Here is a 24,229-nt window from a genome sequence, read left to right as displayed (position 1 = left end):
TATCGCTAATCTCATATCTGCTACTTCGTTTTTCTTTGGCTTATCATCAATCCACAGGGCATGCTCTTTAGATTGTTCATTCCATACAGTAGGTTCTGCAATTCTTGAAATTCTTCACTTTCATCGAGGATAGCAATCTCATCGGTGGCTCTTATCATTGGTATCCTTTCCCCTTGAATTTCACTTCCACTCGTGAAATGGTTCAGATGACTCTGAGAACTATGGGACTTAACTTCTGAGGTCATCAGTCCCCTAGAACTTAGAACTACTGAAACCTAACTAACCTAAGGACATCACACACACCCATTCCGGAGGCAGGATTCGAACCTGCGACCATAGCGCTCGCCCAATAGTGAACCTTTCTTTGACTTTCATAATTGTTTCTTGGAAAGTGTCCTATGCATTCTTACGTGGAGGAACAAATCAAGCCAATTACAAGAATCAGTTTAATTTGAAAACAATGAAGAAAACAGGATACTCTAACCTCATTCGTTTGGATTCCTGACTTTTCCACATTTCTGGATGCTGTGAACGTTTCCTTGGACTTCCTCTTTCTCCAACGGGTGAAGCGCTTTCTTCTATGACTTGTGTCTCAAATCAGTTTTATTCCAAACACTATATTGAATTATATTCCCCAAAATAACTGAACAGAACAGAAAACACACTCCACTGGCATCAATATTGACTACTACACAAGAAAATGGCACCGAGTGAGCTAATCGCTGATTGGTCAAGATGAGGTTTTGGAGAAAACTCAAAAGATCCCGCGGTTCATGAGACTTTTGAAACCAACCATGAAGTTTAACACCGGTTTTCTCAAGTATCTTGTGCCAAATGTGAATAACTGTTACGTGAATTATGTTCTATGTATAAAGTTATATGAGAATACGTCGGCATCTCAATTTTCATTATTTTGGAGCATGTGAGTTATGACTCTAACTTACACACATCCGCCTTTCCCTATAGCTTATTTCTGATTTTCTTAGAATTTCGAACACATTGTACACTGTAGAAAGCTTTTTCCATTTCGATTAGTACTATTAATGTATCTTGATTTTTCTAAATCTTGCTTTCGTCATCTAGCGCAACGACAGGACTGCCCTTCTCGTGCCTTTAAGTTTCCTAATCCCAAACTGATCCTTACCTAACGAGGTTCAATTTTCCTTCTCATTTTTCTGTATATTTTCCTTTGTCAGCGACTTGGAGACATTAGCTGTTAATGCGGTGGTGGTAGTATGCATAAGACGGACAGTAGCGAGATTATCAGCGTCCTTACTAAACTAATTGGTTACGAATATGGTTAATTTTTGAAAAGTGTGAATGAAAAGCTGAACTATAAAATGTGATACTCAGCCATACTGCTACACTCCCTTTGTATTCCCCACAAAATTCCACAAAGAAGACCAAAAGACATACACCTCAAATCGTTTGAAGGTGAAAATACAGCGACCATAACCACGTAACAACAAATATAATGTTACAGGGAACCGTTCCTCCTTAATCAGCGTAAAAATAAAAATAAATAAATAAAGCAATTATCTATGAAAACATCAAAATTTTCTACCTAAGTAACTACTTAGAAGGCCAAGCATCACCCGGAATCTGGAAACACGAACCACATTCTATTCATTAGCTTTTAAGCTGTTTTTACGACGGGTTCGTTGCGTATTCTCCTTTGCTGCCTTTGGAAGTGTGTGGATGATATTTTATTAAACACGTAACTGCTAAAACATGTATCTAGGTAGTTTGTAAAAATTTGACACATACGTAAAAAAGAAATGCGGTCTTCGCTTGTGCCACTCGTTCACGTTTAACCCTTACAGGCTTGATATTAACATTAAATTTTTTTTTATTTTCTTGTTTTTATTGGATTAGACACACACTGATACCGAACAATGTGAAGTGAAAGTGTTACAGACATTAATCGAACACATACTGGATGGTTTCAAATGGAACGACTGAGTATGAAATGTCCTTAGCTATTGCGGTAAGGCAACATGCAGTTAGACATAGGGCTACTAGAGAGAGAGCACGAATCCACCTGCTTGTGTCAAGTTCCTTCTTTGTGCTGCAGTGTACAGCGTACGTCGAGGTGCCACGTACTGACAGATGCTTATCTTCTGTTGTATGGTTTTCAACTGGAACAACTGTTTTACATTTTTTTGTTACTCGTTCTTTGCTCTCACTCTCTGAAATAATGCAAGACAGCATTATTCTTTTCGAACGGAAATCGAGACCACTGTCTTTATGTAACAGATCATCCCCTCTTTCACTGCTAGAGTCAATAAAAGTCGGTATCAGGAGGAATGCTTTCCAAAGGGGCGTCAGAATACCCTCTCACTTTTTTTTCCTGCGAGAGCGCATCGTGAGAAACTGGAAGTACAACAGCTTGTCGCAGCTACGCATGTTAGAGTCGCAGTGGTTTCAAAAGGAACCACCACAATAATTGTGAAAATACATACAAAAATTTAATTGCAATCGCAAGACACCGAGCACAAATTTGAACAGGACAGAATTCTGAACTTAATCCGTGTACAAAACGTGCCTTATTGAGAAAAATTCAATAACAATTTGAAAACAAATACAATCGTGCACTGCATACAAAAATGGCTTCTACGATTGCTAGTCTAAGTGCTAAAATTTGAAGCACATGAAGTTGTTCGAGCTGTCGCCATTGAAGGGCACCAGGTACTGGAGACGTAAAGGGTGGCTATGGATGTGGCTACTGAGCGTACGCCACGAAATGATAAAATCCTAGATGGCTTCAAACGGAACCACATCGTCTGAAAGGGTTAACACGTGCTCCCTCTACGTCTAGAATCGGCAGTATTGTGTGGCCAGAACGCTGGGTAGCGCGCGTCGCCGGGGGACAGCTACTTGCTTGATATCGCTAGGCAGCGCGCGACCTCCGCCGGCTTTTGTGAGTGACAGACCGAGCACTGGGAGCTGCGTCGGACACAGCGTGTGGGACACAGCACGCACAGCACGCACCGGCCGGCGTCGCATCGCCTCATCTCATCTCACCTCCTACTGTATTCTGTCCTGGCCTCTTTTGTCCTGCACTTTAACAAAGCAAAGTCCCTTTCATAGCGCTCGTCTGGAGCTTAGGCCACTTGCTGTTCTTAGGCTGGAAACCCGTGTCTTCTGAGTGTGCTTCCTGAGGCCATTATCGCTGTTGTCTGCTACCTGCGGATGCTGTTCTCGTGCTCCCAATATTACCGCCGACCAGAGGTATTCAGACGTCTCTGTTACTAGGAAGGCCACCTGCTCCTACGTATGTATACTGATTGAGCTGTTACCTATGCTAGCGTGAAAGCCTACCGTTGTATGCTGCGTTTACTTCTACATGGATAGAATTAGACTGATATGACTATGTCGTTCATCGAACAGTATATGCACTCGTTGCGTGGCGGTGAACATTCATACTACTCTCCCCGATTCAGTGGTTGATGTCGATTATAATGGGAGGGGGGGGGGGACATAGAGCTGCTCGAAAGTTTACTTTCGCAGTTAATTAGCTAAATCTTAAAGTGAATCAGCCGTGGTAAAAAATTGCTGTTTTGAAGAGCGCGCCGCAGCGTGTAGTGTGAAGCAGTCGCCCTCCGTTTCTGGCGGTGGCGCCGCTGTGGCAACCGCAGCTTTGGTGTCTCCCTCTCGTGGGAAAGGGGAAAAGTTGCCTGTTCACGTGCATTTAAGGGGCGCTATGAGCTCGGCAGTGTCCCCCCCTTTCCCTTCCCTTCTCTTTCCTTTCCCCCCTCCCTCCTACCCTCTCCCCCGGGCTACCCCTCCCCCTTCCTCCCTCCCCCTCTCTCCTTTGCCCATGGCATCTCTGCTCTCCCCTCTCCCATTTCCCCTTCCTCCTCCTCCACCTCCTCTGTTGGCAGGTCTCAGGACTCGTCCACGCTCAGTGAACATTCGCGCGCCGGAGATCATCGCCATCAGTGTTTAGTGTGTGTGCATCGTTTTGTGTTTCGTGCAGTTCCAACTCAACTGTTCACATGTGCCGTCGCCGTTCTCCGTGTTTTGTGCGCCGTGTCTCCAAGTGTTAGTGTTTTTTTCGTCAAACGTGAATGGCTTCTTGTTTCTTGTTTTTTTGTATCTCCATTTTTTGCCCGCCGTTTTTTGTATTGTATATATCACCTCTCTGTCATGTTTATTGTTCCACTTAAGGCTGAATAGCAGCGTACTATGCTGCTGCCAGCCCGCCTGTATAGGTGTTTAAAATTACAATAAAGGAAAAAAAACTCGGCAGTGTGCCAGTCTGTCAGTCTGGGGGAGTCTGGTCAGTTGGTCAGCCAAGTTAGTCTGGGTCTGTCTCTCGTCCGAATTGGTGAGGCGGTTAGTGTCTGTCTGTCGTCCGGAGTGCTAGTATGTGTTAGGCCACCAGTCTGCTCGAGTTTGCTCAGGCAATGGGCATTGGCGGTTGGATCGAACGGTTGGTCGGTCGCGCACTTGGACACAAGATGACTTCTCCAAATGATTCAAATGGCTCTGAGCACTATGGGACTTAACAGCTGTGGTCATCAGTCCCCTAGAACTTAGAACTACTTAAACGTAACTAACCTAAGGACATCACACGCATCCGTGCCCGAGGCAGGATTCGAACCTGCGACCGTGGCGGTCACGCAGTTAAAGACTGAAGCCCCTAGAACCGCGGGGCCACACCGGCCGGCGTTAACTTGTCCGCCTGGAGCGTCGGCGCATGTGAGGTCGTTACGTGAATCCAGAGGCCGCGCCGTATAGCGGGGGTAGTGGCTTCGCGGTCGACACGAGATCAACAGTAGTCAACCCACGACATCGTTTTGACCAGGGCAAGCTGCGACGCCTCAGACGGGAGATCGGCGCGCTTCCTGCGTCCGTTGAAGCGGCTGGCAGCGGACGGTTCGGGAGAGCGTTTTGGGGCTTCTGCGCCAGGTCTTCGCCAGAAATCTCGTTTATTAGAAGTTAAGTGACCGGTCATATGTTGTTTCATTTACTACTTAAATTCTACTTCTTTTCTTGGTCAGTCTCTCGTCCCCAGCTACCTCGCCTGTCTTTCGTCCGCATTTGTTGGGCAGTTAGGGTCTGTCCGACTGCCTGTCGGTCTGCCGTACGTTAATAGCTGCCTCTGTCATGTTTGTCGGATTCGGTGTTAACGAATTTATAGAATTAAGGCGTAAAGGCCGAACTCCTGAAATATGTTTTTATCTTGCCTATCATCTTGCGAGGTGGTATATGTGTAATGTAGAGCATGTTGTACATTTTATGTAAGTCTGAATTTCATGGGTTTTATTTAAATAGTCATTTTTATAAAGTTGCCACCCTTCCAACGTAAGAGTCCTTTTAAAAACGAATTGCACTTTCGGTGGCAAATAATTTCTTAGTGTGAGTGTTTGTAAAATTTCCATCCCTCTTAATGGGTGCATAGTTAATGTGTTTGTGTGAGTTGTTAAAATTTTTAAAGTAATCTGGTGTGTTGCAGATTTGCACCAGTGTAGTCTTTCAGAGGTTGTTGTGAGCGGTCGTGACTACGGCCGTGTTGAAAGGGAGCGGCAAGCTTCTCAGTCGGAAGGCTCATACTGTCAATATTGTTCTTTCTGCCTCTAAATAAAATAGTAACTTGATATTTCGAGGGTGCTTTTCTGCTTATAAATTTTAAATCTGTTTTGAAAAGGCTTTTATGAATAAAATTCTCATTTGTTAAAGGTAATTCCATTTTCATCAGTTACTCCCTGGCAAATACTTCCATGCTCACCTAGTGTGATTAAATGTGTTAATGTTCTTGATGAATCGCTAGTGAATAAATTAAATTCCTTAAGAAAAGATTTTGAAAGTAAATTAACGGTTCAGTGAACATCTAAGCACAAAGGACAACACAATGGGAGGGAGCAAGCAACCAAAGGAGGGAGGTGGAGGAAATTATTCTGAAACTATCGGTAACCACATGGGTTTATTATTTGGTTAATGACTGATTCAATATTATTTTGGCGGTAAAGCTGTTCAGGTTGGGTCATGACAAAAATCACTGGTGATCCACGACGTAGATTCACTTAAAAAACACACTTTATTGTTTGACATTTTCCGATATCTGAGTTGAGAAGAAAGTATTTACAATATACAAAGTATATGATGCTCTGAGGGGTGCTCAGTATTTGCAGAAGTCTCGTACGTTTTTATGTACGGCGTTGGAAGGAAAATTACGTTACTTCCGGTATTAAGATGGTTCTCACGCGTAACTTCCAGTCTCATGCCGCCTGCACACCGACTAATGATTGCTGTTTCTAATAGTGATCTGCACAACGTGGCTGCTGGGGAGAGAGCGGGGAGGCGGTCAACAACTTTGGACGGGAATAATAAATGCATAACTTCAAGACATTCTAAAGCTGGACAACTAGAGATCAAGCAGCCAAAAACACACCTGATAAAATACATATTATTATAGATCCCAACACACGATCACACGTTTACTTACTTGAAATAATACAAGAGTGATCAGTTTCACTTGAGTGATTGGAACTCAGTTTTAGAAATACGTATTCACCATCGTATCGATCTTGGATTAACAGCAAAATTTCAGACTCAATACACGCAAATCGTATGGTTAACTAACTTTGGCGCTTTCTCCGTGACAGTTATGCTCACGCGCAATCATGGAGACACTGACCAGTAGAGAAAAATAAATAAAATCAAATAACTCCACAAACACGAATACTTAAATACAGCGACGGAAAAAAGTCGCAGCACCAGCAAGCAGTTCTGTGACATAGTCGAAGTGTCTATTCAAATTTGGCCCCATCACATGAGAGTCGAGCTAGTAGTGCCACTATGAGGAAGCAACTGAGTTTTTAAATGGTTCAAATGGGTCTGAGCACTATGGGACTTAACTTCTGAGGTCATCAGTGACCTAGAACTTAGAACTACTTAAACCTAACTAACCTAAGGACATCACACACATCCAAGCCAGAGGCAGGATTCGAACCTGTGACCGTAGCAGTCGCGCAGTTCCGGACTGAAGCGCCAGAAGCGCTCGGCCAACGCGGCCGGCCGCAAATCAGTTTTGTTTTAAATACAAACCGTAACGGTCACGAGCGTTAGTTACCTTTGATATTGGACGTAGTCACTTGATTTTTGGAAGTCTCTTCGGGTTTGCTGCCGGATCCTAAAATCAACTTGACTCGATATTTCGGCGATCCAACTGGTCGCCGTCTTCAGGAAAACGCTGCTTCTGCTGATGATTCCCGCTGAGAACTGAAGCCATGCTGCAAATCGACGTCCTATATAGGCCACCCATCACGGTTGCTGCCCTCCAAGACAGGGAAGTGGCGCCGCCCTTAGTGGAACACTACTGGCAGGGCACTGCTCGGCTCTGTGGAAGATGATTTGGGGCTTAAGAAACCCGGTGTGTACAAAATCCCATGTCAATGCGGGAAAGCTTACATTGGCCGCTCGATTCGTACAATGCATGACATGTATGTGGAACATCGCCGCCATACGAGGCTACAGCAGCCGAAAAAATCCGTAGTAGCAGAACACTGCTTAAATGAGGGACACAGTATGAAATTTGATGAAACTGTGGTAGTTGCCAACATTTCCGGTATTTGCAACAGTGTCTATAAAGAGGCGATTAAAATTAGGTTGGCGGATAATTTAATCAACAGAGACAATGGGTTTCCTCTTAGCAGGACGTGTAATCCTGTATTATCTCGCCTCAAAATTGAACGTTCTTCGGCACGGTCCTGAGTGCGACATATCGTTGCCAGCAGTGTTTCACTAAGGGCGGCGCCACCTCCCTGTCTTGGAGGGCAGCAACCGTGTTGGGCGGCGCATGCGCCGTGTACTGAACGGTGGCCTATACAGGACGTCGATTTGCACCATGGCGTAAGTTCTCAGCAGTACTCATCAGCAGAAGCAGCATTTCCTGAAGATGGCGACCAGTTGGATCGCCGAAATATCGAGTCAAGTTGATTTTAGGATCCGGAAGCAAACCAGAAGAGACTTTCAAGACCTATTACACCGAGAAAGCCTACGTAGTCACTTGATGTTAGTCAAGAATGCCTTTAATGCGGCAAAGTTCAAATTGCTCTGAGCACTGTGGGACTCAACTGCTGAGGTCATTAGTCCCCTAGAACTTAGAACTAGTTAAACCTAACTAACCTAAGGACGTCACAAACATCCATGCCCGAGGCAGGATTCGAACCTGCGACCGTAGCGGTCTTGCAGTTCCAGACTGCAGCGCCTTTAACCGCACGGCCACTGCGGCCGGCAATGCGACAAAGACGCCATTATCAACACATCATTAAGTTTGGACGAAATCGTGTAATAGAGTTACGAGAAGCTGGGTGTCCCTTCTGCGATACTGCAGAAAGACTTGACAGGAATGTAGCCACCGTAAACGATTGCTGGCAGTGGTGGTCAGAATAATATACGGTCCCAAGGTGACCGGGATCCGACCGGGCACCTGGCAATACTGAAAGGAAGGAGCATCGTCGTCGGAGAGTGGCTGTGGCGCATTGTGGGGCATCTGCAGGCGCAATATGAGCAGCAGCTGACACCACAGTGACACGATGAACTGTTACAAATCGGTTACTTCAAGGAGGGCTCCGAGGGCGATGACCCGTACCATGCATTCCAATGACCCCAAGCCACCACCATTTGCGACTTCAGTTGTGTCAAGCGAGAGCTCACTGGAGGGCAGGATGGAGGTCTGTTGCATTTTCTTATGAAAGCTGGATCTGCGTCGGTTCCAGTGATGGCTATGGTTTGAAGGAAGCCAGTTGGGGGCTGCAACCAAGTTGTTCAAATGGTTCAAATGGCTCTGAGCACCATGGGATTTAACATCTGTGGTCATCAGTCCCCAAGAACTTAGAACTACTTAAACCTTACTAACTTAAGGACATCACACACATCCATGCCAGAGGCAGGATTCTAACCTGTGACCGTAGCGGTCACGCGGTTCCAAACTGAAGCGCCTAGAACCGCACGGCCACACCGGCCGGCGCAACCAAGTTGTCTGCTTGCTAGACACACTTGACGTACATCTGGTGTTATGGACTAGTGTGCAATTTCGCATAACGCCAGAAGCACTCTCGTGGCTATCCTACGCACACTGACTTCAAAATTGTGTGCGTATCTGGTGATTCGACCTGCTGTGCTGCCATGAACAGAATTCCAGGTGGTGATCTCTAGGGGTTTAACGCTCGCCCACATACGGCGATTGTAACCCAACATGCTCTACGAGAACAAAGGGTCGACATGTTATCATCACCGTGATGGGCGGCGCATGCGCCGTGTACTGAACGGTGGCCTATATAGGACGTCGATTTGCACCACGGCAGGACCCATCAGCAGAAGCAGCATTTTCCTGAAGATGGCGAACAGTCGGATCGAGCACATTTGGGCATCATCGAACCACAACACCAGCGTCATCCACAACCAGCATTAACCATCAATGTACTGAGCGACCAACAAGCATGGAACTCCATCACAAATTGACGTCCGCCACTCTATAACACTGTGCATGCGCGTTTGCATACTTGCAATGAATATTCTTGCAGTTACAGCAGTTATTAATGTACCAACCAATCACATTTATCGTGTCTGATCTCGCGCTTACATTATCTGTGATCTTACAGTGTTAATCACATAGGTTAGCTACACAAATGTACTCAAGAAATTTAATTACTCTACATTAATTATTGATTGGTGTTGCGTTTATTCCGTCAGTCTGTGATACATATAATTCATTCTGCGTAGAACCTCCTCATTCCTTAGCTTATCAGTCCACCTAATTTCCAACATTCGTCTATAGCACCACATCTCAAATGCTTCGATTCTCTTCTGTTCTGGTTTTCCAACAGTCCATGTTTCACTACCATACAATGCTGTACTCCAGACGTACATCCTCAGAAATTTCTTCCTCAAATTAAGGCCGGTATTTGATTTTAGTAGACTTCTCTTGGCCAGAAATGCCTTTTTTGCCATAGCGAGTCTGCTATTGATGTCCTCCTTGCTCCGTCCGTCATTGGTTATTTTACTGCCTAGGTAGCAGAATTCCTTAACTTCATTGACTTCGTGACCATCAATTCTGATGTTAAGTTTCTCGCTGTTCTCATTTCTACTACTTCTCATTACCTTCGTCTTTCTCCGATTTACTCTCAAACCATACTGTGTACTCATTAGACTGTTCATTCCGTTCAGCAGATCATTTAATTCTTCTTCACTTTCACTCAGGATAGCAATGTCATCAGCGAATCGTATCATTGATATCCTTTCACCTTGTATTTTAATTCCACTCCTGAACCTTTCTTTTATTTCCTTCCTCGATGTACAGATTGAAGAGTAGGGACGAAAGGCTACAGCCTTGTCTTACACCCTTCTTAATACGAGCACTTCGTTCTTGATCGTCTACTCTTATTATTCCCTCTTGGTTGTTGTACATATTATATAGGACCCGTCTCTCCCTATAGCTTACCCCTACTTTTTTCAGAATCTCGAACAGCTTGCACCATTTTATATTGTCGAACGCTTTTTCCAGGTCGACAAATCCTATGAAAGTGTCTTGATTTTCCTTTAGCCTTGCTTCCATTATTAGCCGTAACGTCAGAATTGCCTCTCTCGTCCCTTTACTTTTCCTAAAGCCAAACTGATCGTCACCTAGCGCATTCTCAATTTTCTTTTCCATTCTTCTGTATATTATTCTTGTAAGCAGCTTCGATGCATGAGCTGTTAAGCTGATTGTGCGATAATTCTCGCACTTGTCTGCTCTTGCCGTCTTCGGAATTGTGTGGATGATGCTTTTCCGAAAGTCAGATGGTATATCGCCAGACTCATATATTCTACACACCAACGTGAATAGTCGTTTTGTTGCCACTTCCCCCAATGATTTTAGAAATTCTGATGGAATGTTATCTATCCCTTCTGCCTTATTTGACCGTAAGTCCTCCAAAGCTCTTTTAAATTCCGTTTCTAATACTGGATCCCTTATCTCTTCTAAATCGACTCCTGTTTCTTCTTCTATCACATCAGACAAATCTTCACCCTCATAGAGGCTTTCAGTGTATTCTTTCCACCTATCTGCTCTCTCCTCTGCATTTAACAGTGGAATTCCCGTTGCACTCTTAATGTTACCACCGTTGCTTTTAATGTCACCAAAGGTTGTTTTGACTTTCCTGTATGCTGAGTCTGTCCTTCCGACAATCATATCTTTTTCGATGTCTTCACATTTTTCCTGCAGCCATTTCGTCTTAGCTTCCCTGCACTTCCTATTTATTTCATTCCTCAGCGACTTGTATTTCTGTATTCCTGATTTTCCCGGAACGTGTTTGTACTTCCTCCTTTCATCAACCAACTGAAGTATTTCTTCTGTTAGCCATTGTTTCTTAGCAGCTACCTTCTTTGTACCTATGTTTTCCTCCCCAACTTCTGTGATGGCCCTTTTTAGAGATGTCCATTCCTCTTCAACTGTACTGCCTACTGCGCTATTCCTTATTGCTGTATCTGTAGCTTTAGAGAACTTCAAACATATCTCGTCATTCCTTAGTACTTCCGTATCCCACTTCTTTGCGTATTGATTCTTCCTGATTAATGTCTTGAACTTCAGCCTACTCTTCATCACTACTATATTGTGATCTGAGTCTATATCTGCTCCTGGGTACGCCTTACAATCCAGTATCTGATTTCGGAATCTCTGTCTGACCATGATGTAATATAATTGAAATCTTCCCGTATCTCCCGGCCTTTTCCAAGTATACCTCCTCCTCTTGTGATTCTTGAACAGGGTATTCGCTATTACTAGCTGAAACTTGTTACAGAACTCAATTAGTCTTTCTCCTCTTTCATTCCGTGCCCCTAGCCCATATTCTCCTGTAACCTTTTCTTCTACTCCTTCCCCTACAACTGCATTCCAGTCGCCCATGACTATTAGATTTTCGTCCCCCTTTACATACTGCATTACCCTTTCAATATCCTCATACACTTTCTCTATCTGTTCATCTTCAGCTTGCGACGTCGGCATGTATACCTGAACTATCGTTGTCGGTGTTGGTCTGCTGTCGATTCTGATTAGAACAACCCGGTCACTGAACTGTTCACAGTAACACACCCTCTGCCCTACCTTCCTATTCATAACGAATCCTACACCAGTTATACCATTTTCTGCTGCTGTTGATATTACCCGATACTCATCTGACCAGAAATCCTTGTCTTCCTTCCACTTCACTTCACTGACCCCTACTATGTCTAGATTGAGCCTTTGCATTTCCCTTTTCAGATTTTCTAGTTTCCCTACCACGTTCAAGCTTCTGACATTCCACGCCCCGACTCGTAGAACGTTATCCTTTCGTAGATTAATCAATCTTTTTCTCATGGTAACCTCCCCCTTGGCAGTCCCCTCCCGGAGATCCGAATGGGGGACTATTCCGGAATCTTTTGCCAATGGAGAGATCATCATGACACTTCTTCAATTACAGGCCATATGTCCTGTGGATACACGTTACGTGTCTTTAATGCAGTGGTTTCCATTGCCTTCTGCATCCTCATGTCGTTGATCATTGCTGATTCTTCCGCCTTTAGGGGCAGTTTCCCACCCCTAGGACAAGAGAGTGCCCTGAACCTCTATCCGCTCCTCCGCCCTCTTTGACAAGGCCGTTGGCAGAATGAGGCTGACTTCTTATGCCGGAAGTCTTCGGCTGCCAATGCTGTTTATTTATCAGAATTTAGGCAGTGGCGGTGATCGAATCCGGGACCGAAGACGTATTGATTATGAATCAAAGACGCTACCGCTAGACCACGTAGTTCACAAAATTGGCCAAATAGACATCAAGCAGACAAAAACACACATGATAAAGTACATATGAATCGTTACCACATCCTAGGAAATACTTCTTAGCATGACACGTTTAGCCTATTTGAAATTCTACAATCTGCAGTTACTGTGTAGCCAACATCACATGGACTATTGGCAGTCAATGCCAGAAATAAGTGCTCACCATGTGGGATCGATCTACGATTAATAGCAAAGCTTCACACTCGAATATTATCCTTCAATAACTGAGAAAGCAGTGAACATTTCTGTGTGCAGTTATGCTCATATGTGATGGTGGAGACAATATCCCGTGGAGAAAAATAAAGTGAAATAGTTCCACACACACGAATTCTTAAATATTTCACAGTGTTTCTCGGTTATAATCCAAACTTGAAACTAACACATGAAAGAGCTTATTCTTTTTTTTAACGGTTGCGACCGCGTTGCTGACTGATACGCATTGCGTGATGCCACTACCACAGAGAAGAAACGTTAAATACTCTACAGAAAACCTATTAGAAATCTACGTCTCACCCACTGAATTTGCTTGAAAGATAATTACATGAGGTCGTTAAAACTCTCACTACGGTAGCGCTGAAAAGGAGCGAATTAGTTGTTTTAATTACTACATAGCTCGTATACTGTGTGTTACCAAACGAGCTGGTTGAGATCTGCACAGAGTCCGTGCATCGTCTAGGCCACCCGGAAACCGAGTGCCCAAAAGCGACAGACTACTGAATAAGGGTCACTGTGCTCATCCCTGAGTTGAAGGAGTAGCTGCCACCTAGCCCAAGGATTCTGCCACTATAGATGCATCTTTGACTGTTCACAATATTTATTTCGTTCCCACCAAAGTTGAGTAAATAACTTACATTTTTGTGCTACAGCTGCTCTACTAACTAAACCACAAGCAAAACACTCATCCATTTCATAACTCAGAGGAATATTATAGGGATGTGAAAAAGATGCGTAACATGAAATAAATAAACACTGTCGTGTCCGTCCTTTCTCCAGAGGCTCTCGGTACTCAAACAAACATGTGAAGGTGATCAATGTGTCATTAATGATAAGAAGCGCACGGTATATTGAGGCGAAGTAATGGGGCAGAGCAACATATTCCGTGTCAAGGGGCCCATAAAAGATTCCTAATCCTCATTTAATGTAGAACAAAAATTCCAGGCAATCAGCTTGTGGATTTTATCATTGTAAAGCTGTACATTTTTGGTAGCTGCGATAGATTCCAGGTATGTGGATCTTCCCCTCTAAAACGCTTGTACGTTAAAATACACTGTCGTCGTTACTGAATATGACGTAAGTCAGTCATTAGAGCGGAAGCTCTCGCTGGACACTTCTCTGTGTTAGCGCAAGCTGCACGTAACAGCCTCTATTTGTACTAAGGGCCCTAGGTGTGTCTCGCCACATCAAAGCAGAGCTAGTGATATTCTCGTACTTGTACTCTGACTCTGTAATGTAACTGCTCGTTAACTGATTCAGTTTCACTGCTACTAAAATTACAATCCTTAAATTTGTTGCGATGAAATAGACTTAAAATTTCACTTTTTATTCCCATACTAATTACAGGAATGGTATGGTAGGTCGTACGCCTGTAAGAGTGATGCATGAAGTCTGATAATCCCTGTTACTCACAAATACCATCCTTGTACGCTAATAATAATTTTACAAATTTCTGTACATGTTTCACAATTCAAATTCATCTCCATAATCAAAATTTCTGTCCGCTTTAGTGGCAGAGACGCAATTATGTACGTGGATTGAAACCCATTTCACTCTAGTGTTTAACACATTTCCTTCCAACTGAACTAAGCCATCAAGAACCACTTCGCTCGAAGTACCTTATGACACGCGAAGTGAGTCGGCTATGTCTCGTAACTCAATTATTCTAGAAAAATCGGATACTACAAACTTTTCACTGATTGGTGCTAGCTTATTATTGTGAGATTCCTCCCCCCCCCCCCCCCCCCACGATTATACAAGATACCTGAATTATACTTCAGTAATAATAAATGACTTGCAAGTATGAGTTTTTTTCGCCTGCTGGCTTGAGGTTAATCCCTTCATCTTCAGTCAGAGCAGTCAGTTAGATAAAGAAATTATTCATTTGGTGCAATTTCCCACGAAAGGCGTACTCGTGAATACGGCAGTTAGTACCACTTCAAGCTACAAAGCGGCTATAAACACTACAGTCCGCTCATAGGATAAGGACTTCCAGTTATTCGATAAGGGTGCATTGTTATGCTTGAGGCAGTATTATGAGGTACATTGAGGGTCACCTCCGTCCCTCCACCATACCCCAGCTTGCCCAATCACCTGAGGAAACTATGTTGTACGTTCACGGTCAGGACGTCATCCTATACCAGCCACATGGTCCGAACGGCTGCAGGGTACCTGTGTGTTACTTTCAAGGTCAGCATGTAATCCCATACCCCGCCCATGGATTTTGGGCAAAAGTGTTACAAAATTGGTGGGAGCGTGAAGGCCACCCTCCCCCTCCCTCCTTTCTCTGCGGACGAAAACTAACAAGCTCCCTAACCCCTTCCATCACTAGAGCAAACACATGGGCTGTGCCATTCGAAGTCTCTTCATTGCAGCAGCAGCAGAGTCGTCCTGCACAATAAAATGCCGGGAAGTATTTTCGACATTTACGACGTAAGCCATTTGGACGTCACAGTGTGTGGCAGAACCAACATAAATTAATGATATCATGGCATATTCTGCAAGGGTGGTGGAAAGCATTGTGGGACAGAGTGTCCTGACTCAGTTATACCATAATTAATGGTCTAAACTGACCACCTTCGAATTTTGTACCTTAATTCACACAATTAGCAGCAAAGTAATGGGCATTTCCTCTGAGCACTCCACCTTCCATTGTAACTTTCTGTAATTTTAGTTGACTCCTTCAAAAATACCTGCTATAAGGATGACACTGTTCAAACAGCACACTGCAAGTATTGCTATGAGGATACAGGCCCCACTGTTATTAACATGTGACATTATAGTTGTTAAGAACAATGGCATAAGCAACACATATCCTACAGCTATTTACTTATTTGGCCAATTTTCTCTAAAGAAACACATGTAATAAACGACACAGACTAAATGCTATATCCCAGCATTTAAGCAAATTATCCGAAATTAAACAGCTAGCACAATGTGATATTTTAGCAAATAGACGCCCATCCTACGTTAAACAATAAATAAGTGCCAAACTGATGTTATCCCTGCATCGTAAGTGAGGTGACGGTGAAAGGCCAATCCTAGAACACTCAAATAAACGATGGAAAATCCGAGTAACAATGTTTCTACACATCGCTAGTAGAATTACACAGTAAACAATTTCTGCAACAGTGGAGAGGAATGGTAAAGAAATAAACGTTAGTTAAAATAAGAACCAAAACAGTGACTGTGCCAGGCGCAACCTGCATAGAGCTGACTGGACAGACACAGCCGCCAACATTCGCCTCTCACCCACACTCTGGCAGTGTGGCAGCTTTGGCCACGACCGGTGGGCCCGTCATAGCTTTCAAATCGTAGCAGTCACACGTGTGCCAAATGGGTAACCGTGAAATATTCTAAAGACAGACACGAAAGACGGACTTCTGCCAGCTCCAGATAACATTCACACCAATTCTTAAGCTGCCAGCCCGCCAGAAACAGCACCTACGCAAACGATATTAGACCGTTGCCCGTGCTATCACGAATTGTTGCCGGAAGAATGTAAGCAGCCTTAAAAACGGTCTAAAATTATTTATTAGATGTTTCTTGTATGTCCATTATAATTATCCGGGCTGTTATGCCGTGGTCGGTTGATGAATGCTGTGGTGATTCCCAACGTTTCGTCTCCGACTGCGGGAGACATCTTCAAGGGGGTCCGTAGCTTGATGGAAGGTCCAACACACACACTGGCTCGCTACTGTAGCGAGCCAGTGTGTGTGTTGGACCTTCCATCAAGCTACGGACCCCCTTGAAGATGTCTCCCGCAGTCGGAGACGAAACGTTGGGAATCACCACAGCATTCATCAACCGACCACGACATAACAGCCCGGATAATTATAATGGACATGATATTTCCGGCCGTGAAAGTTTACATTTTGTTTCTTGTATGTCACTGAGTGCATTTGCGAGCTAATGGTTTTGTGCGTTATGTCTTCTAGTGTACGTCTTTGTGTTGAAACATGCAGAGACTTTCCTCTCTAATTGTTCTGAATATAGTATTTCATGATTATTGACAAGAAAGTTTTATTTTGCGTTCCTACTAGTCCCGCATGACAGCTAAGAACCTCTATAAATCGCGAAAAAAACATTGCACATGTGTTTTTGTAACTAGTGGTAGGCAGACAGCTCCATTTGTATGAGTCATTCAGCAATCATTTTGAATGCGCTCACTCTCTCGTCAACTGAGATATAATTTGCGTCACATACCCCAGAAAAAATCTTTTGTGCCTTATTACCAATAGGCTGTGGTATTGCGACATATACTGTTAAGTGTTTAGTAACAGGTAGCGAATTTGCAACTATGGGTTACTTGATACGTAAACATGGTCGACATTATGTTCCTCCACTTTCCCACTACTACAATAAAATCATCAAGTTTAAAGTGCTGGACGACAAGATTACCTCAAATCCTCCTTTCCAGTTTCTCATTTGTTGCATATGTATCGTTAGAGGAGTAAAATCTCCGATATAATTTCGTCTACAATAGTGTCACGGAAGATGAAGCACAAATCGTTCAGTATCCAGTCATAGGGTCCTACCTAAATCTATTCTATGCGATGCATCGTTATTTTAAGAGCTGTGGAATAACAAAGACGCCCTTTGACTGTTGGATGCGCACCATCTGCTTGGTGCGCTGAGGCGCTGCGGCTTGCGCTGTAATCCGGCTGCCTGCGCTAAGTTCCTGCCGCCACCGGAGCCGAAACCCGCCCTGCGCTGAATATTTCTGGAGTGACTACGATTCCAGGCGAAGCACTGTGCCCTCTCATGGCTGATACAGAATAAATGCTCTCACTCCACAGTTTCTCTGCAGGTGAATTACTGCAGAATGAAACTGAATCGTTAAAACTATTTTCCGTCTCTAGGAATTATATCTTTTTTTTTTTACTATTTTTGTAGCTTATGCCGAAAGCGATGTGATTCGTTAGATTTACCTCAATAGTTATGTTTCTTTCTTGTACACCTATTTACAACATCTGCCTTTCTCTATGGGTTCCTCAACTCAACTCAAAAACAAATAAAAAAGCCATAGATTACAGATCACTGTACGGTGTTTCTGTTGTTAAAAACATCGTATGATGTCGTTTACAGGAGAAAGCGACATACGGGTCTTTCATATCGCTCTACAAGATCGGAATTTACTGTGAACAATGGTAAGAACAATTTTACATGACTTCGCTGAATTCGTTTTGTAACGTGTTTGGAAATTTCACACAGACTACCATTTGTTTCTGAGAATAAAACAAATTGAGTGGTTAGTCATCCGTAGTCAGATTTTTTACCTGTGATACGTACATTGTGTAAAGTGTGCCATTCAAGCACAGATACAGCCGTCCTTTGCAGTGGAAATCGGTGCTGTTATAATTTGGATTCGCCGGAAATGATTGATTGTCTGCCACAGATCCTTATCTTGTGCTACACGTTTCCTTGTTGTACGTAAGTACTCAACAGATCTTCCAACATTTGAAAGCTGTGAAGTCTGACTTTTTGTTAGCACATAAAATTCACTTGTAGAGAAGATTAAAACTCATGCACTGTAAATTTAGAAGTTCGTTTTACACGTTGTGAGTATATTTTCCATCCTTATCTTTGATCCGGGCTTTGGACAGACAGTGGCGAAGTTAAAAATATAAAAATATATTTTTATTTTGTTTCTTTACTTTTCATAACTTATTACGTTTTGAAAGGTTTTCTGATATCATTATTGTATTAGTTCTGCACTGCGGCTAGTAATTCGCTTCTGTGAGGTAATTTTCAATACAGTGTACGACACACAATGGCACCTTGTAAGTTTCACATTCGTACCTGCTTTCTCAACGCACTTTCTGTCTCCAGCAAACAATGCATCTAGACGTTAGCGTACTTTTTTTGGAATTCTTACTTATTATAATGTTTGGAAAATGCTTTTGCACAAACCTTAGAGGATTATCATCGGAACACGTTCCCCTGCCAGATTTTCTGCGCTCAGATGCATACGTTTCCGTATGTTCCGTTCCCAGCGACCGATGAAACTATGCTAGCGACGTTTTACGACATGTTAGTGACCTGTGTAGGACATGAGCAATTAAAACACACAGATCGAGTACGTGAATAAAGAAGTTCTTCTACCACTTCATTGTTTTACATATACATCCGACAGAACTAAGCAGCATAAAAGAACGGCCAACTGCTCCCATATTCAAGTTATAATCTACAATGCTTTGTGGTTTCTGAATTTTCTCTCCAGTATTCCTGTCAGTCTTTCCCGTGTCAACCATTTCTGTGGTGTTAGAAGTGGTCAACATCCACACTTCCCTTTTGTCACACTTCTTTATTCCAAGCGTTATATTAGTATACATAAATTGAATATCTCCTCGATTCAGTTTCTTCCGAAGTTTCGTCATGTTGCGTCTGTTTTTACGGACAGTACCAGATGCGTTCATCCCTTGACTGAAGCTAGGAAAATAAGTCTGGGCCTGAGTACCAATTATCAGTGTAGAGGATATGTCCACATTCTGATAGGACTTTATGTGTGTAACCATTACGTTACCAGTTTTTCTCATTCTGGAAACTCTGTTTCTGTTGATGTCCCTGCACAAACATCGAAATCTACGACATAGTCTTACAATAACATAACACAAATGTTTTTATTCCGAATCTACTCTGTTCCGATGGAATGAACTGTCTGAAATAGAAGCGTCTTGTGAATAATAACGAACTTTTATCAATGGAGAGTTTCTGATGGGGATTAATCTGTCTCTTCCAGTATTGGCAAAGTTGTCACGAAAATTTAACATTCCCATTAGCAACAAAAAGCGGTCTCTTGACGAATTTCATTAAAAATTGGAGTATTTAGAAGAACATCGTTGGTCCAGTATTTGCTAATTTTCAGTTTTTAATGTGAGGCACCAGAAGACAAACAGTTATGAAACAATGTATTTGTTCACATCCTGTATCTTTCCACTCTGACATTAAAGAATTCACTGATTCTGGAGTATTCTCCTTGGAAAATAAGTCTGGGCAGCACATTGGCAAAATTTTGCACGAGCTGCCACCGGGGGTAAGTGAGAAATATTTAATACTGAAATAAATGTTGTGATAGTTAACTACTAATCTATCAGTCATACATTATATGATAATCTTCACAACAATGTTTTTGAGAACTGTTGGGGTTTGTGATTTCGTATACAGTCAACATCTAGCACAACGACGTCCCTTCACAGATAATGGTCATATGATTGTCATGGGAAGTGACCCTATTTTTGCAATGTATTTATCAAACAAGCTCACTGGCTTTTAAATTGCTGTTTCACAACGGTTTATAGCGCTGGTGAAAACTGACTGTTATGTCACTTCCTTCCTAGATAAAAACGGGATCAGCTTCTTCACATACTTCACTATATATGTTAATAAAATAATTGTTTCTCGTGTTAGTTCTATTTCAGATCAAATGTTTGGAACGAGAGTACTTTCAGTCACCCAAGTTTCAAGGGTTTTCTTCTGGAATGTAAGACTTCTAAATGTTAAAATAAAGCAAAGTGCTGTATTGGCGCTTCAGGGAGTTACCAGTTTTAGGCAAAAAAGCACGAATTCCTACTAAAAGAACAGACCACTGCATTGAAAAGACACTCAGTATGTGTGATTAATGGAAAGTTGTACAGAAAAATTTGACTAGAGCTTCAGGCAAAGCAAAAGAAAAGAGCGATACCCTTGTGAAAATCATAGACGATCTCGGTGACAAAGGTCATTGTGATTGTTTCTAAAAGATTTTGAAAATTAAGACAAGAAATTTTTAACACATCAGGCCAAAACGACTGACCTAGCTTCATGGCTTGTGTTGGTCATAAAGTAAAACGCAAGGAAGTAAAAGCACAGAGGAGAACTGCAAATTACCAGAATAAAACAGGCGTATCGTATGAAGAAATGGAACATTTTGCCGTTTACGACGTTACTACACCATAAAACGACCATTCAACGCCTCGACGGCAACGGTGCGGTAGCAGCGGCAACTTTGACAATACCCATGAATACCTATGAATAACATCAGATATCAAAGATTAGACACACAGAAAGAATCTCTTTTGCAGGCTGTTGTTGGAGGCCATGAAGAATACCCAGCTGCTACTCAATCTTCTCTTAGGAATAAATAATGTTCAGTGTTCAACCAATCAAATTATCCTTTGATTCTACGGAAATGAATGTTGTAAAATGATTGTTTTAAATAAAAAATTTTCTCAGATTGAAAATATGTGCATTATCAAGAACAAACTAGACATTTATAAATTTGTCGTGTTACTTTTGGAATTCCTCTAATGAACTATTCAGTAATATGAGTCAAAATGATTTTAAACAATTGCTGGATTTGCTTGAGTGTGTTACTGATATTACTCTCACAAAAGACAAGTATACAGTGGAAATAAGGAAGACTATAATGTGTTCTAACGGAAGTACGTGTTGCGGATGGTATAACCATCACCATGGCGTTTAAGGGTCGCATGGAATTTTTTTTGAGTGCGATGAAATTTTTCGCAGCCTGTTTTTTTTTGTTTTTTTTAACTGAAACAAAAATGGGTGGGAGGGAATCAAAATTTTAACTTTCAGGAGGCTGTATATAATTAAGAACCATTCTAATAGTTATCCCCCATCGGTTCAATTATATATAGTGAATAAGGCTTTAGTGATTTTTTTCTGCAGTTCAATTGGATCGTCCTCCGTAATTAATGAACCATATATATATATATATATATATATATATATATATATATATATATATATATATATATTGTTGAGAAGTGTTATATTCTTGCCAGTAATGCGTGCGCCACCGCTGGCTTCTGGCTTCTTAAGCGCTGGAGTCGCGAGCGCTAGGACAGTTCTGTATTCGCCGCTCAGTTGTATACTCGCCACCGATTTGTGTACTTGCTAGTCAGTTGTGTGTTCATCGCAGCAGAGTTGTTGTTTGTCGTCAGCCGACGCTGACCTAGCCGCTCCGACTCGAACTAGACAGATTTCTGTAGACACGGAGTTCACTACTGTGTTTCTGTATCTTCGTTAATAAAGATAAGTACCGACTTTTATTCAATCAGAGTGTTTGGGTTTTCATCTTTCTGTTCACTGTTCCAGCGGACCGGTCGGCCCGCTATTAAAAGTGTGGCGGTGACTTCGTAAGCCGTTTCTACAGCGAAGTGTTTGTCGCTACGAACGCCGCCACAAAAAGAAGAATGTCCTGGACTGAAAAAAGACTGTTCCTTCAGCGAGCACAGTTTGGTATAGAACTGCCTCTTGCCCTTAACAAAACAACTGTCTTCTATAGAATATGCATCCCATACTGATTTTTAATGAAATTTGCTTATGATGAATACCCAGTCATCCAGCAGAGCAATGGAATCAGATGTATGTAACACAGATCTTCCACATAGTTTCAAAATGTCTTCCAGGCCTATTACTGAAACAGACTTATATTTTATGTGGTTCTCTATCCAGCCATTGACAAATATTCCGTTAGAATTACAGCCTTCTATAACGCAAACTTTCCCTTTGCTTTTGAAATGCAATTTGCTTACGAAGAGTATCGTGTAGTCCAGTACAGTACGGGAACTGGATGCCTGACTTAGATTTCTCTCTTTCTTTACATCCAAATAACCGTAAATGTTGGTTGACACAGTATAGTTTATAATCATTCCTCAAGCTTGGTTACCTAGAAGTTGTGAACGCCAACTTTCGTATGTTCATATTATTGCAGAATGAGAGTAGCGCTACGTACATATTGTTGAGTGGTACTTAAGTAAATAAATTAGTGTAATCAAAGTGAAGTAGAAATTAGAATGTAAATGAAATGTAATTTAGAAGAATTACACACTAGCAAACAGCGGGCACAACAGCAGAGCAGAAGAGACAATGACCATGAAGTCAGCAAGTTCTACATAAGCGGACGCTGTCGATTCAGCCGTCAGGGCATCGCACGACCAGCTCACGTGTTTCTCAGTTGTCACATGTGATCAAAGACCCTCGCCTACATTCCAAGAGCCAATGACCGAGGTTAAGAAGATTCTTCGAGAAGCTTTTCAACGTGACAGAAGAGGCAACGACCGTGAAGTCGTTCACCTCCAGTAAACTGAAGTGAATAAATACGCGAGACGCAGTGGACCCTACAGACGAAGACGAGAGACGAAGAAGATGAAGAAGTGAAGAAGCGTAGCAGTAGTTTTCAGTCAGTTTCGGTGCTGAAGACCGTCATGCAAGAAGAGACTACATCATGCACAGACGCACCAAGTCCGCCGCTGTAATGGAATAGCAAGCAGCAGCCTCGGCGCCAGAAGTTAAAAGATATTTGAAGTCTGATTTTTACGTACCCGGGTGACTCGTGAGGACGGGAAGGAGACGGCCTCACATCAGCAGTCACGTGTGAGCTGGGATGAAGATCTGACAGCCGAAGACTGGCAAGCGGAGGTCCGTTGTTCGAGTCCGGGACACTGGCCTTCCCCCGCCCCGTCGCTCCGCTGGCCGACGCACAGCACACGCGGCCGCTGAGAGAAGAGAAACACTGGGACGCCACATCCAAGGTATCACCATAGGATGCACGACTTCGCTCTCAATAATTAAACGGGCCACCGCACGAGGCGCGTCTCCAGTCAACTGGGCGAGACGGCGACACGAGATACACACCGCTACGCGTAATCAGACGCCGCCGCCGCCGCAGCAGAAGGCTTCGCAAACGACACAGCTGAACATCCAGTAAGAAAAAGTTGTATAAAACTTTCAATAAAAGTTATCTGATGTAAAAATGCTGTTTCATTCGACTTCATACCCGAGCCAACGAAGAACCCACCCTGCCCACATGTTGTTAAGAGAGAAAAATTAATTAATTTAGTATTTTCACCCTGATATAATGCTTTAGAATCAAACGCCCTTTGCAGAAATGCTCATCCTGAAATTGACTAGCATCAAAAGAGAAAACCCAGTTACATTTAATATCAGAACTGTTACAATATTTTATATTCGAAAGGTGGTAATCGTCAACCATTTCCACTTCGGAGAAAGAGTCTATTCGTTGCATTGTGTTAATTGTTGAACGTTAAATCCATAGGACGCAGCCGGCCGAAGTCGCCGTGCTGTTCTAGGCGCTGCAGTCTAGAACCGAGAGACCGCTACGGTCGCAGGTTCGAATCCTGCTTCGGGTATGGATGTGTGTGATGTCCTTAGGTTAGTTAGGTTTAAGTAGTTCTAAGTTCTAGGGGA

The sequence above is a fragment of the Schistocerca cancellata genome, chromosome 2 (assembly GCF_023864275.1).
Source record: "Schistocerca cancellata isolate TAMUIC-IGC-003103 chromosome 2, iqSchCanc2.1, whole genome shotgun sequence".
In the NCBI taxonomy this organism is placed as follows: domain Eukaryota; kingdom Metazoa; phylum Arthropoda; class Insecta; order Orthoptera; family Acrididae; genus Schistocerca; species Schistocerca cancellata.
Note: the sequence above shows the minus strand (reverse complement) of the source record.